The sequence below is a fragment of the Neomonachus schauinslandi genome, chromosome X, assembly GCF_002201575.2.
Source record: "Neomonachus schauinslandi chromosome X, ASM220157v2, whole genome shotgun sequence".
Classification (NCBI taxonomy): domain Eukaryota; kingdom Metazoa; phylum Chordata; class Mammalia; order Carnivora; family Phocidae; genus Neomonachus; species Neomonachus schauinslandi.
The window spans coordinates 35,377,868-35,391,375 of record NC_058419.1 but is presented as its reverse complement, the minus strand read 5'-3'; the positions used below and the strand labels follow the sequence as shown (position 1 = coordinate 35,391,375).

The 13,508-nt window shown below is 37.2% G+C and overlaps 1 pseudogene; it reads right to left on the bottom strand.

Annotated features, from left to right (window-relative positions):
• Nucleotides 1-6,757: 6,757 nt before the first annotated feature.
• On the bottom strand, nt 6,758-7,438 carry LOC110576370 (annotated as a pseudogene).
• Between the last annotated feature and the right edge of the window lie 6,070 nt (nt 7,439-13,508).

The window sequence follows — 13,508 nt, the reverse complement described above, 5'->3', positions numbered from 1 at the left end:
TCTTCTCAATTTAACCTTTTTGAAAAACAACCAAACTCTAGATTAACTCATATCAGAAGATATGAATTCCATTTCTGACTCTATCATTGGCTAGTTCTTTCCTCTTTGGCTATTTTCTTTCTGTAAAATGAGGGATGATCTCCAATATGAATTCCAGCGATGATATTCCCTGATTCTATGACTATATAATGAGCCCTTGAAAGATGCTAGTTACTGTATATATTTCCATGGCATTTACAATCAGAGCTAAAGAACACTGAATATGGAAACCCATGGCTGAAGAAGTCAGGTACCATAAGAAGTCAGAAATTTATCATTGTCCTTTGTAGTCATTTTAATAAATGATTTGCATCTTCAGCACATGCATATCTCTTTAGTTATACAACTGCTCAATAATCAAGCATAAATGCTCTGTGGTAATTAGGGAGCATGCCTCCTACTGCAGAATGATAAAATATGAGAATTGGGATGGCTAATTATTGCTAAAGTAATCAAAGAATGAAATACCCTGATCAGCTTTTGCAAACTGTGTCTTATTTTCCTCTTTAAGAAAACAATGAATAAGAGCTTTTATTACAGACAGGAGAGAATGCATATCGGATTTTCAAACCCTTCTAAAGGCTTTCATTAAAGGAGCTATCTAACCTTAGAAATGGCAGAAAAGACTTGGTCAAAAGAAAATGGAGAATCCAAATGCTCTAATTACTTAAAATATCCAGCCACAATGAAGCAGCACTGATCTAAAATCTGAATGGCCAAGCAAAGTAGAGGTTAGGATTGTCTCCCTCAATAAAGCATAAGCAAGCCTTCTATGCTGATAGCTGAGACCTTGCCCCCTTCTCCCCTTTCCCCAATGAAGTATCTGAGGGCTGGAAACACATTAGTGTTCTCTAGAAGTCCTACTTTGATGTTCAGTTTAAATGGGAAAAATAGACTTTTCTATGGAATTTTTGTGCTCTCAAAAAGGCTTATAGCACAGAAAAGCTTATCCAACCTATTCTTTAAGGCTCAATTCAAGTCCCATCTATCTCCTCTGTTGTGAAGCATTTTATGATGAATTCTCCCCTCTTTGCTCCTTTTTTTTTTTTTTTTTTTGCATCTATTGTGTATCACACAAATAGGATCTTATTGTTTAGGTTTGATATCACAGACTTTAGCATTTTAATATATACTTGCCTCAGTAATAGGATTCTCTTTCTCTACTCCTATGATTCCCCACAACATCTAGCATGATTCTGGGCACATAGAAGGTACTTGATTAAATGATTGATTAATCAATGTGGTTTGATGAAAAGTGATTTGAAGTGACATGGACTGTGTGCAAATTTGAGAAAACAAATGTGACACTTGTATGCCTTGAAGGATATGCCATTATGGTGCCTGATTAATGGATAAGCTTTATTTAATTCATCATCTTCTCATCACTGACCAACAAACACATAACATCAACATTAGTGGAGTAAAAAATTTTATTTTAGGAACACAGCAGTGTCACTAAAATAAAATGGGGTCAAACTTGGTCACACTGAATTTTTTTGCTTTCCAGGATATTCATGTTTATTTTTATAAAATTTTAAGTATCTATATATTCTTAATTTCAGTGTAAGTTCATTTGGTCCATTTTAATAATCATTACAAGTATAACAGAGCTCTTACCTCATGGTTATTATCTGGGTTTGTGACGGCTAATTTTATGTGTCAACCTGGACTTATATAAGGTCTCAGGTATACTTGGCCTTGAAAAGAAGAACTACTCATGTCTGACACCCACCTTGCTTTAGGCTGGCTTAGCACTATGTCATAGCAGAAATAGGTAACCCAATTAGATTCTAACTTGAACCTAAATTTCATATACCAGTTCTCATATTCCAGCTCTTCCTTGATTTCCTGAAACTGACTCTCTACTAATGCCTGTTTATTTATTTATTTTTTTAATTTTTAAGTAATCTCTACACAACATGGGGCTTGAACACACAACCCTGAGATCAAGAGTCACATGCTCTACCGAGTGAGCCAGCCAGGCACCCCTACTAATGCCTGTTTAGTTGTACAGCTTGTTAACTGAATTCAAACGCCAGGATGAGGGGGAAAATGGAGTCTGGCATGGGGCTCTATTGCCTGGAGGAATAGGAGCCTTTTAATAATTTGCACAAAGGTACTCTATGGGCCTGGCCTGCCTATGGCTTAGTTACCAACTTTGGTTTAGTTTTAGCCTTGATCACTATGTATAACGTAAAACTTCCTGTCCCCTTTCAAACTGGCATCTCTGTACTGTCTGTACTTGGTTCACTTACTGCGCCCATTTAGACAAATTGCCTTTATTGCACTCACCCCATGGTGTACAGTAAGAGCCTAGTCTTACTGCACAGTATGCTAAGTATGCTCTCCCTCCCAAGTGGAGGAATTATCCTGGTTGTTGGCCTCTTGACTGTTTGTTACCATCATACTTTTTGGTGGAGGGTTTCAGGCATTTTGCATATTAGAGGTCAAGCTCTCCAGTTTTAGCTGCAAATAAATTTGTGCCACTCTTCAAAAACTGCCCTTGTGGTTTGGTTTGCTGCTACCGAATGATATTAGTGATATTAGTGTGTTACAGTTACTGATTTCCTTAAAACTGAAAATAATGGTACTTTATTTGAAGCCTCAAGCATAGACTTTAAAGATTCATTATATAGAAAAAGTAAATCTTCTTAACCAAAATGGTGAGTCTCTGGAAACATTAAATGTTTGAAAATATAATACTTTTATAGTGAGTTTTTCTTAAAAAGCAATTTAATTAAAAATTAAAAGCCTGCGGGGCGCCTGGGTGGCTCAGTCGTTAAGCGTCTGCCTTCGGCTCAGGTCATGATCCCAGGGTCCTGGGATCGAGCCCCGCATCGGGCTCCCTGCTCCGCGGGAAGCCTGCTTCTCCCTCTCCTATTCCCCCTGCTTGTATTCCCTCTCTCGCTGTGTCTCTCTCTGTCAAATAAATAAATAAAATCTTTAAAAAAAAAAAATTAAAAGCCTGGGTGGCTCAGTCGGTTAAACATCTGCCTTCAGCTCAGGTCATGATCCCAGGATCCTGGGATCGAGTCCCGTGTTGGGGTCCTTGCTCGATGGGGAGCCTGCTTCTCCCTCTCTCTGCTGCTCCCCCTGCTTGTGCTCACTCACTCTCTCTCAAATATATAAATAAAATCTTTCAAAAACAGATAAAGGAATATATCTGGGTAAAAGAAAAAAATAGCTTTTCCTATTACTATCACAAATTATTAGTTTTTATTAATTTTAACACAAAATACTATATGTTCCTTGAATCAAAGTTCAAATAATACATAAGTGTAGAGACTAATGAGTTAAAACCTTTCTTATCCCATTGACCTAACCAGTCCCACTTTCAAGGGGTAACTACTGTAAAAAGATTGATATGTTTTCTTCCAGATTTTTTCTGTGCACGTTCAAATATATATGTTTGGATATTTTTTTTTTTTTTTTTTTTTAAAGATTTTATTTATTTTTTTTTTAGAGAGCGAGCGAGAGAGAAACAGCATGAGAGGGGAGAGGGTCAGAGGGAGAAGCAGGCTCCCCGCCGAGCCGGGAGCCCGATGTGGGACTCGATCCCAGGACCCTGGGATCATGACCTGAGCCGAAGGCAGACACTTAACCATCTGAGCCACCCAGGCGCCCCTGTTTGGATATTTTTAAAATATTTATGCTTTTTTATTATGAGAAATGGTTTGTGGTCAATGTATTCTGAAAATGGCTCTTTTTAATATACTATTGAGGACATACTTTCATATTAGTACATTGGGAACTTACTTTTTTAATGGTATCATGACATTCCATAATCCAAATATACCCTGATTTATTCAATAAGTAATTACTTTGGATTTTAGATTGTTTCTTTTGCTGATACAAATAATGTTGTCATCAACATTCTCATACAAATACCTTCTATTATTTTTCTATTGCTGAATAATACATTGTAAAAAACTGAGCAGACAAATTTGTTATCTTACAATTTCCATGGAAGCTTGATTAGGGAGGGATCTGCTTCTAAGCTTCTTCCAGTTGATGCCAGCATCATTTTCCTTAAAGCTATATGACTGAGATTCTTGTTTTCTTGCTGTCTGTTGGCCAAGGGACCACCCTCAGCTCCTAGAAGCCACTCTCAGTTCACTGCCATATGGTGCCCTCCATAGGCCCTTTCACACTTTGAATCTCTCTGATGTTGGGAAAGGCTCAGTCTCTTTATAAGGCTCACCTAATTAGGTCAGACCAGTCAGAATAATCTTTTTTTTTTCTCTACTAACTCCAAAGTCAACTGATTACAGTGACCCTTGAAAAATGCAGGAGTTAGGGGCACTGAACCGCCATGCAGTTGAAAATCCACATATAACTTTTGATTCCCCTAAGACTTTACTAATAGCCTACTGTTGACCAGAAGCCTTACCAATAACATAGTCAATTAACACGTATTTTGTATACGTATTATATATTGTATTATGACAATGAAGTAAGCTGGAGAGAAGAAAATGTTAAAATCATAGGGATGATTACAGTACCGTACTATGTTTATTGAAAACAATTCACATATAAGTGTACTAGTATTGTTCAAGCCTGTGTTGTTCAAGGGTCAACTGTAATAACATAATCACAGGATTGATTCCCATTATATTCACAGATCACGCCCACACTCAAGAGAAAGTGATAGAAGGCATGTACACCAAGAGTGGGAATCTTGGTTATCTTAGAATTCTATCTATAACATACCCTTAGACTCTTATATAAATTTATATGTAGGGTAGAGTCACTGAAGTAGATTGCTGGGCTAAACGAGATAGGTGTTAGAAATTTTTATCCACACCTAACTTTTAAAATATTGTATTTCTTTATATTCTCACCAAAGCCTAACAGATTATTCTACCCCTAATCTTTCATAATTAGAATGTAAGCACTACAAAGATAGGTTTTTCATTTTTTTCATGGAAATATGTATCTTAATATCTAGACTAGTTCTTGGTATGTAGTGGATACTCTTGGTTAAGAACTTGCATAACAATCTTTTGCTACCTTATGGAAATTTCATTATCCTATAAAGCATTGATGTCTATTTTTCTGCTCTGAAAACTGCTCTTCCATTTACCCTTCAGAAAAAGACTGAATATCTCTCTGTTTCAGGAATTACTAGAGTACTATTAGTTTTGCTGTGCAATTAATCCTTTTCCCTGTCATTGGAGAAAAGGAGAGGTACTTCTGCATCCTCCTTCTAGACTTTTAGCTGCAACTTTGGGTAGTTTCATCTGAATCCAGAGATGTGCATCCTTACCCCAGTTAGCTCATTTCATTGATAATCCCTAACAAATACCTTTAAAATACAAATTATTTTCAACTACAAAGAGGCTACATCTCTGAGAACAGAACTTGCACAAAAAGTTAAACAAATGTTTTGCTTTTCAGTTTGAACAAGGTAAGAGGGTTAACAGAAGAAAGGTGGACATACCTAAGTTATGACAAATGAGGTGAAGAACATTTTGAGTAGGGGAGAATCCAAATCATATGTTGGGGAATAGAAGCAAGGTATTTGGTAGAGCAGTAAATATAATCCAGGGCAATTTAGAAAACATAGAAATCAAATTGTATTTTTTATTTATCTTCCATTTTGACAATCAGAAAGTATTTTTTCAGCTTTATTGAAGTATGATTAACATATAACTTTGGGTAAGTTTAAGGTATACAATGTGATGATTTGATAAACATATATATTGTGAAATGATTACCACAGATTATTTAACACATCTCCATTACCTCACATAGTTACCTTTTTGTGTGTGAGAGAGAACATTTAAGATATTTCCTCTTAGCAACTTACAGATTTACAATACATATTTTAACTATAGTCACCATGCAGTACATTAGATTTGCAGAATTTATTCATCTTATAACTGGAAGTTTGTAGTTTGACCAAAGTCTCCCCATTTCTCCTACTCTCAGCCCCTGGTAACCACTAGTCTACCCTGTTTCTATGAGTTGGGCTTCTTTAGATTCCACATATAAGTGATAGATTCCATATTTGACTTGACAACAAATACCAGTATTTGTCTTTTTTTTTTTTAAAAGATTTTATTTATTTATTTGACAGAGACAGAGACAGCGAGAGCAGGAACACAAGCAGCGGGAGTGGGAGAGGGAGAAGCAGGCTTCCCCCCGAGGAGGGAGCCCGATGTGGGACTCGATCCCAGGACCCTGGGATCATGACCTGAGCCGAAGGCAGACGCTTAACGACTGAGCCACCCAGGCGCCCCTTGTCTTTTTTTATCTTAGTTCACTGAGCATGATGCCCTCAAAATTCATCCATCCTGTCACAAATGGCAGGATTTCCTTCTTTTTTTAAAATAAATGTCTATTTTAATGTTTTTCACAATAGAATAAATACTTCTCTTGATGACTGCAGATATGTAAGGCTGTTTGGTAGTATTCAGAACCACCACAGTAATGGTGGTCTTCCTGATCGGTGTGTAGTCTTAAGTAATTATATGGAATTATTTCTCGGGCGCCTGGGTGGCTCAGTTGGTTGGGCGACTGCCTTTGGCTCAGGTCATGATCCTGGAGTCCCTGGATCGAGTCCCGCATTGGACTCCCTGCTCGGCGGGGAGCCTGCTTCTCCCTCTGACCCTCCCCCCTCTCATGTGCTCTCTGTCTCTCTCATTCTCTCTGTCTCAAATAAATAAATAAAATCTTAAAAAAAAAAAAAAAAGGAATTACTTCTCTGAAACTGCTGTCAAACCAGCAGGACTGCATTTATGCATCTATCATTTTCAGGGTTGTTGGTAACCTGGGCATATTTGCCCCAAATAACTTTGCCTCCTTGTGTCACAAGGCCCAACTCACTCACGTTCACCTCAATTACAGTGCCTTTGGTAATAACACCCAAAGTTGTATATAGTGGGGATGAAGGCTTCTTTTTTACACCAAGTACTGGCAGGCAAAAGGTGGCTTTCAATTCAGGATGTGTTACATGGGCCTTTTTGAAACGTAAGCCCATTGGTCTAATGAATCTTTCATATTTAGGTGGTTTTCGAGTAAAGCCATCTCCAACAAAGCAGACTTTAGTGACCATCCTCTTCCATGATTTCTTCTTTCTCTTTCCTGTTCGAATAACTTTTTTTTTTTTTCTCCGAATAACTTTTAATACTTCTCTTTCTCCCTGGGCACGAACTTTGGGTAAAGGAACTTCCCATTTTCCCGCTTTCTCTTTCCATTTTTGTTTAATCATATTGGAAAGTACTTTAGCTCGGGACTGTCCCTCTCTGTCCAGTAGCTACGCAGGTACTGCTCCTTGTGGAGTCTTTTCATCATTCTTTTGTTTGGTGTTTCTCTTTTCATGCATCTTGATAGTCTTCTTCATTTGTATTAAAAGATGATTGGTCTGCAAGCTAAGCTCTACCATAAACAGTGCCATGCTGAGGATTTCCTTCTTTTTAAAAGCTGAACGGTATTCCTTTGTGTGTATATACCACATTTTCTTTATCCATTCATCTGCAAACAGATATTTAGTTTGTTTCCATATCTTAGTTATTGCTGATAGCGCTGCAGTAAACATAGGAGTGCAGATATCTCTTCAAGACAGTGATTTCATTTCCTTCAGATATATACCCACTAGTGGGAGTGCTGGATGAGGTGAATTTTTAGTGGAAATTAATTAGATTGGGGAATAGAGTGGGAAGGTAATGTTGCATTTGATAGAAGATGTTAGAATCCTTGATTAACAATTTACAGTAATAAAATTATATTTTAAATTACAAAAGTAATACATTTTCATCTTTTAAAAATCCAAAAATACAAATAAGAGAAATAAGTTCGAAACAGACTACATGAAGAAAAAATAAAATAAAATCTTGATTTATTTTTTCCAGCCCTTTTGTTTATGTATCATACATTTACCTTATAATTTTACCAAAAAAGGAATAATAGTAAAAATATTATTTGATGAGTTTCTTAAAATCTTAAAATATTGTGAATAACTTTTACTGTCTTTCAACACACATCTATGGTATAATTTTTCATGACTATAAAATCTTATATTCTAATAATGGAGCTTGTTTTATATAATCAATTCCTTGTTCAACTAAACCATTTAGTTGTTTTTAAATATATTTTTTTATTTGCAAAATTATTATAAAGCAAAATTGATTTTTTTTCCATTTGGATTTTAATAAATGCATAGATTTATGCAACCACCACCATTATCAGGATACAGAATCTCAAAAATCTCTGTACTATCTCTTCATCGTCATTCTCACCCCATCCACATCTCCTGGCAACCACTGATCTCTTTTCTGTCACTATAGTTTTTTCGCTTGTTTAAAAGTGTCAAGTATATGGAATCATACAGTATGTAATCTTTTGACACTGTTTTGTCTCAGCATAATGCCTTTGAGACTCCTCCAAGTTGCTGTTTGTAACTTTTTTTTTTTACTCCTGAGTAGCATTCCATAGCATGGATATACCACACTGTGGCTAAGCATTCATCCATTAAAAGATATCTGGTCCTGGGGCACCTGGGTGGCTTAGTCAGTTAAGCATCTGCTTACAGCTCAGGTCATGATCTGAGGGTCCTGGGATTGAACCCCATGTTGGGCTCCCTGCTCAGCCGGGAGTCTGCTTCTCCCTCTCCCTCTGCCCCTGACTCGTCCCCCCCCCCAATAAATAAATAAAATCTTTAAAAAAAGAAAAAGATACCTAGTCTCTTTCTGCCCCAATGCTGATCCAATGTGACCCTGACAAAGCCAGCCAGGTGTGTACCCCACCCTCATGCCCTGCTCTACTGTGGTCCTGTTCAAGCTGGCCAGCACATGCAGCTCACACAAGAGATACCCCTTGAGTGCCTGGCTCTGGTGACCAAGGGAGATTGTGTTTCTGGGTTCTATGGGTCTGAACCAATTGGAGACAGAGTTCATGGCAGTCTACCACCCACAGGGCACTATACAGACAATAGACTGAAACACACCTGAGCATAATGCCCTCAAAGTTCATCCATCCTGTCACAAACGGCAGGATTTCCTTCTTTTTTTTAAATAAATAAATTTTTTAAAATATTTTTTAAATAAATGTCTATTTTAATGTTTTTCACAATAGAATAAATACTTCTCTTGATGACTGCAGATATGTAAGGCTGTTTGGTAGTATTCAGAACCACCACAGTAATGGTGGTCTTCCTGATCGGTGTGTAGTCTTAAGTAATTATAAGGAATTACTTCTCTGAAACTGCTGTCAAACCAGCAGGACTGCATTTATGCATCCATCATTTTCAGGGTTGTTGGTAACCTGGGCATATTTGCCCCAAATAACTTTGCCTTTACCCCACCCTCACGCCCAGTCTTCTTGTGGGGGGGAAAAAAGACTTCTTGTGGAGCCTCAACTTGAGGGTTCAGGCTTCAGGTTTACTACACATCTGGAAGCTATGGAAGTAGTCTCAGGGAATGTAGGCTGGGGGATACCATCTTTGAGTTATCACTTAGCCTCACTATAGCTCACTAGTATTTATCTTTTTTTTTTTTTTTAAGATTTTATTTATTCATTTGAGACACAGAGATACAGAGACAGAGAGAGAGCATGAGCAGGGAGAGAGGCAGAGGGAGAGGGAGAAGCAGGCTCCTCGCTGAGCCAGGAGCCCGATGTGGGGCTCGATCCCAGGACCCTGGGATCATGACCTGAGCCAAAGGCAGACGCTTAACTGACTGAGCCACCCAGGCGCCCCTCACTAGTATTTATCTTAGGAAAACAAAAACACTAATTCAAAAAGATGTATGCACCCCTATGTTCACTGCAGCATTATTTAGAATAGCCAAGATATGGAAACAACCTAAATGTACATCAATGGATGAATGAATAAAGAAGATGTGGTATTTATATATACAATGGAATACTACTCAGCTATAAAAAAAGAATGAAATCTTGCCATTTGCAAACAACATGGATGGACCTTGAGAGTTTTATGCTAAGTGAAGTAAGTCAGGCGGAGAAAGACAAATACCATATAATTTCATTTATCTGGAATCTAAAAACAAAACAAATGAACAAACAAAACAAAATAAAACTCCTAGATACAGAGCAAAGATAGGTGGCACCCAGAGGGGTTTGGAGTTGGGGAATAAACAAAATGGGTAAAGGAGATCAAGAGGTAAAAACTTCTAGTTATAAATACATATGCCAGGGGGATATAATGTATAACATTGGGACTATGGTCAATAGTATTGTATTGCAAATATGAAAGTTGCTAAGAAAGTAAATCTTAAAGTTCTCATCACAAGAAAAAAATGTAAATTTGTGTGGTGACAGATGGTAAATAGACTTAATGTGATTATTTCTAATGTATACAAATGTTGAACCACTGTGTTGTACACCTAAAACTAATATAATGTTATATCTCATTTATACTTCAATGAAAAAAGGATATCTGGGCTGTTCCCAGTTTGGGGCTATTACAGATAATGCTGCTGTGAACATTCATGTACAAGTTTTCTGTGGGTATGTTTTTGTTTCTCTTGGATGTATACCTAAGAGTAGAATTGCTGGCTCATATGCTAATTATGGTTAACCTTTTAAGGAACTGCCAGACCATTTTCCACAAGAGCTGCCTTATTTTGTCTTTCTACCAGCAGTGTATGAGAGTTCCAATTTCTTCAAATTCTTGTCAACATTTATTATTGTTCATGTTTTTTTATTATAGCCATCCTAGTAAGTGTGAAGTGGTATCTCATTATGGCCCTGATTTGCATTTTCCTAGTGACTAATGATGGTGAGCATGTTTTCATGTGCCTATTGGCCATTTGTGTGTCTTCTTTGGAGAAATGTCTATTATTTCTTTTGCCCATTTTTAATTTGTGTTCTGTATTATTTTATCATTGAGTTGTAATTGTTCTTTATATATTCTGGATACTAACCCTTATCAGATATATAATAAAATAAATAAATATTATCATTGTTTCTAATATCTGAAAGTATAAACATTATACTTGGCATTGAGGATAAAGGGACAGAAGAACCATAGTCCCTTCTTTCTAGGAGTTGAAAGTACCAAAACAATAAAACTTGAGGACATCTTTTCCATGGAAAGGGCGGGGGAGAAAGTTAACATTTATAAGCCTGAAGAAGTGGGAAGCTAGTTGTCCATCTAACAATGATGGGTAAATAGAGAAAAGAAGGTTTGGGGAAAAAAATTGTTAAGCATTTTTCACTTTATTTGATTTAATAATTGTACTCTAAGGCCATTTATTAATGGATTAATGTGTCTTTTTGGAAAGTTGTGACAAATATCCTATGCAAAGATCAGGCTTGAGTCAAACTGTGTATTTACTGTAATTTTTTACACCAGTGTTTCCCAAACTGACTATATGGATAAGTGGCTCATTTGATACATTATGATCATCTGCTTCTTAAAAATATACTCTCTGGGCTCCATCCTAGATTTGCTATAATAGACACTTGGAGAGCAATACCTAAGAGTATGCATTTTGAATCTGCTTCCTCAGGGCGACAGAAGTATGGCTAGATTTAGCAATGACTATGCATGATGAACAAATGCCATGAAGGTAGATTTGTCCTGCAAAGCGGCCTACTCAGTGAAGAAGGGAAGGCTGTTTCCTTCATATATTTATCAGTTCTGATAAGGAATTCGAAGCCTACTTAGGAATCTGTCAACTTACTGGTTGAGTGAAAAACATGGTGAGGAAGGTACAATTTAAGATCTACAATTTGGATAGACTCAAGTGTCCCTCCCATGTGTGACTGATGCCCATGGTATGTAGAATTGTGTTGATGTAGCCTTTTAGCATATTTGCATTAATAAGGACAGCTACATAGGGAAGCAAAGTAGGCCATTTCTTTTGTCATATGATCTAGGTGTTGAGGGTGGGAGTCCTTGGTTGTCTCCCCTAAACACTTCTCCTATCCTCTCACTATTTGCTAACTGAAATTCAGCAATAGAGCTGAAGGTTTAGATTCCTTTAACAAATGTAAGTAAAGGTGATCCCAAATTTTCTGATAATTCAGATTTCTAGAAACTGGTAAAGCTGATCATATCCAGCAGCTGCTTTCTCCTTTAGCATTTTTCAACAGTTCCTGAACTTGTGGCAAGTGTGTGCCCAGTATTTGTTTATTTAACTATTAATAAAATGCTGACACATTGGATGATTTTATTTGCATTTTTCTTGGCACATTCAAGCTTTATGTAATCAATCTCTATCACTCACCATATTGGTTAGGATAAAGTTAAAGCTGCTATGACAAAGGGACTCCGCCAGTTGAGTGACTTGCAGAAGAAAGAGATTTCTCATATAACAACGGACCCAGATACCAGTGGTCCAGACTGACTGGTGGACATTCAGGGACTCTGAGGTTTCTTTTTTCTTGTTTTTCTACCATCCTCTAGAACAGGGATCAGCAAATCATAGCTAGTGGATCAAATCTGTTCCACCAACCGTCTGTTTTTGGGAAATACATTTTTATTGGAATACAGGTATGCTCATTTGAGTATGTATTGTCTATGACTGCTTTTGTGCTACAATAGAATTGAGTAGTTGCAACAAAGATCCTGCATGGCCAGCAAAACCTAAAATATTTCCTGTTTGGCCCTTTACAGAAAAAGTTTGCCCATCGATACCCAGAAGAATTGCCTTTATCAATATGGTCACAACTGAGTCTTGGACATTTCATGTTAGACTTTAGGGGTAAGCGAAGATTTAAGGTAGTTGTTGTCATTTAGCATATTGGAGATCATGTAGAAGTTATACACATCGCACTAATTCACATCCTATTGACCAAAATTAGCCATATGGCCCACGCTGACTGCAAGAGAGGTTTGGAAATGTAATGTCTAGTTGTTCTTGTTTCTATTCCTCTGGGGAAATAAGCTAACTGGTTTTGTTGGACAGTTAGCTGACTCTGCCCTACTTGTATTTCTGTACACTGTCTTAAGAAAGAAAGGGGTAAACTAAAAGATCCTGAATCACAATGTCAATGGGAGTGTGTGCCATTGTGAACTTGATCTATTGAGTGACTTTCAATGGAAAATAAAAGAGTTGAAGAAAAGTTTGCATACAATATCCATTGCTTTGTTGTTATCTGCAGTTACACTGGCTCTTGTGTGGTGTTGTTTTGAATTTGTACACTTGCGGGGGGTGGGCAGAGGATAAAAGCCAAAGAATAAGCAAAGCTCTCAAGAAGTACAGGGCTGGTTTAATGTGAATATGAGGATAACGAGTAGAGGATTAGAAAAAGATCCAGGAATCAAAAAGACCTCAACTTGAATCTGGCGTTACCAGTGGCTAGCTGTGACAAGCTCTGAGTTTCAGTTTCTTCATCTGTAAAATGAGGATAGTAATACCTAGTACCTAGTTTTTACGGTTGTTGTGATGATTCAATTAGGTAATACATATGTAAATGTGTTAAGCAGGGTGGTTGGCAAGAAGTTAGTATATAAAAGTGTGAGTGAATATTATTAGGCAGTGAAGTGCAAAGCTGCAAAAAAA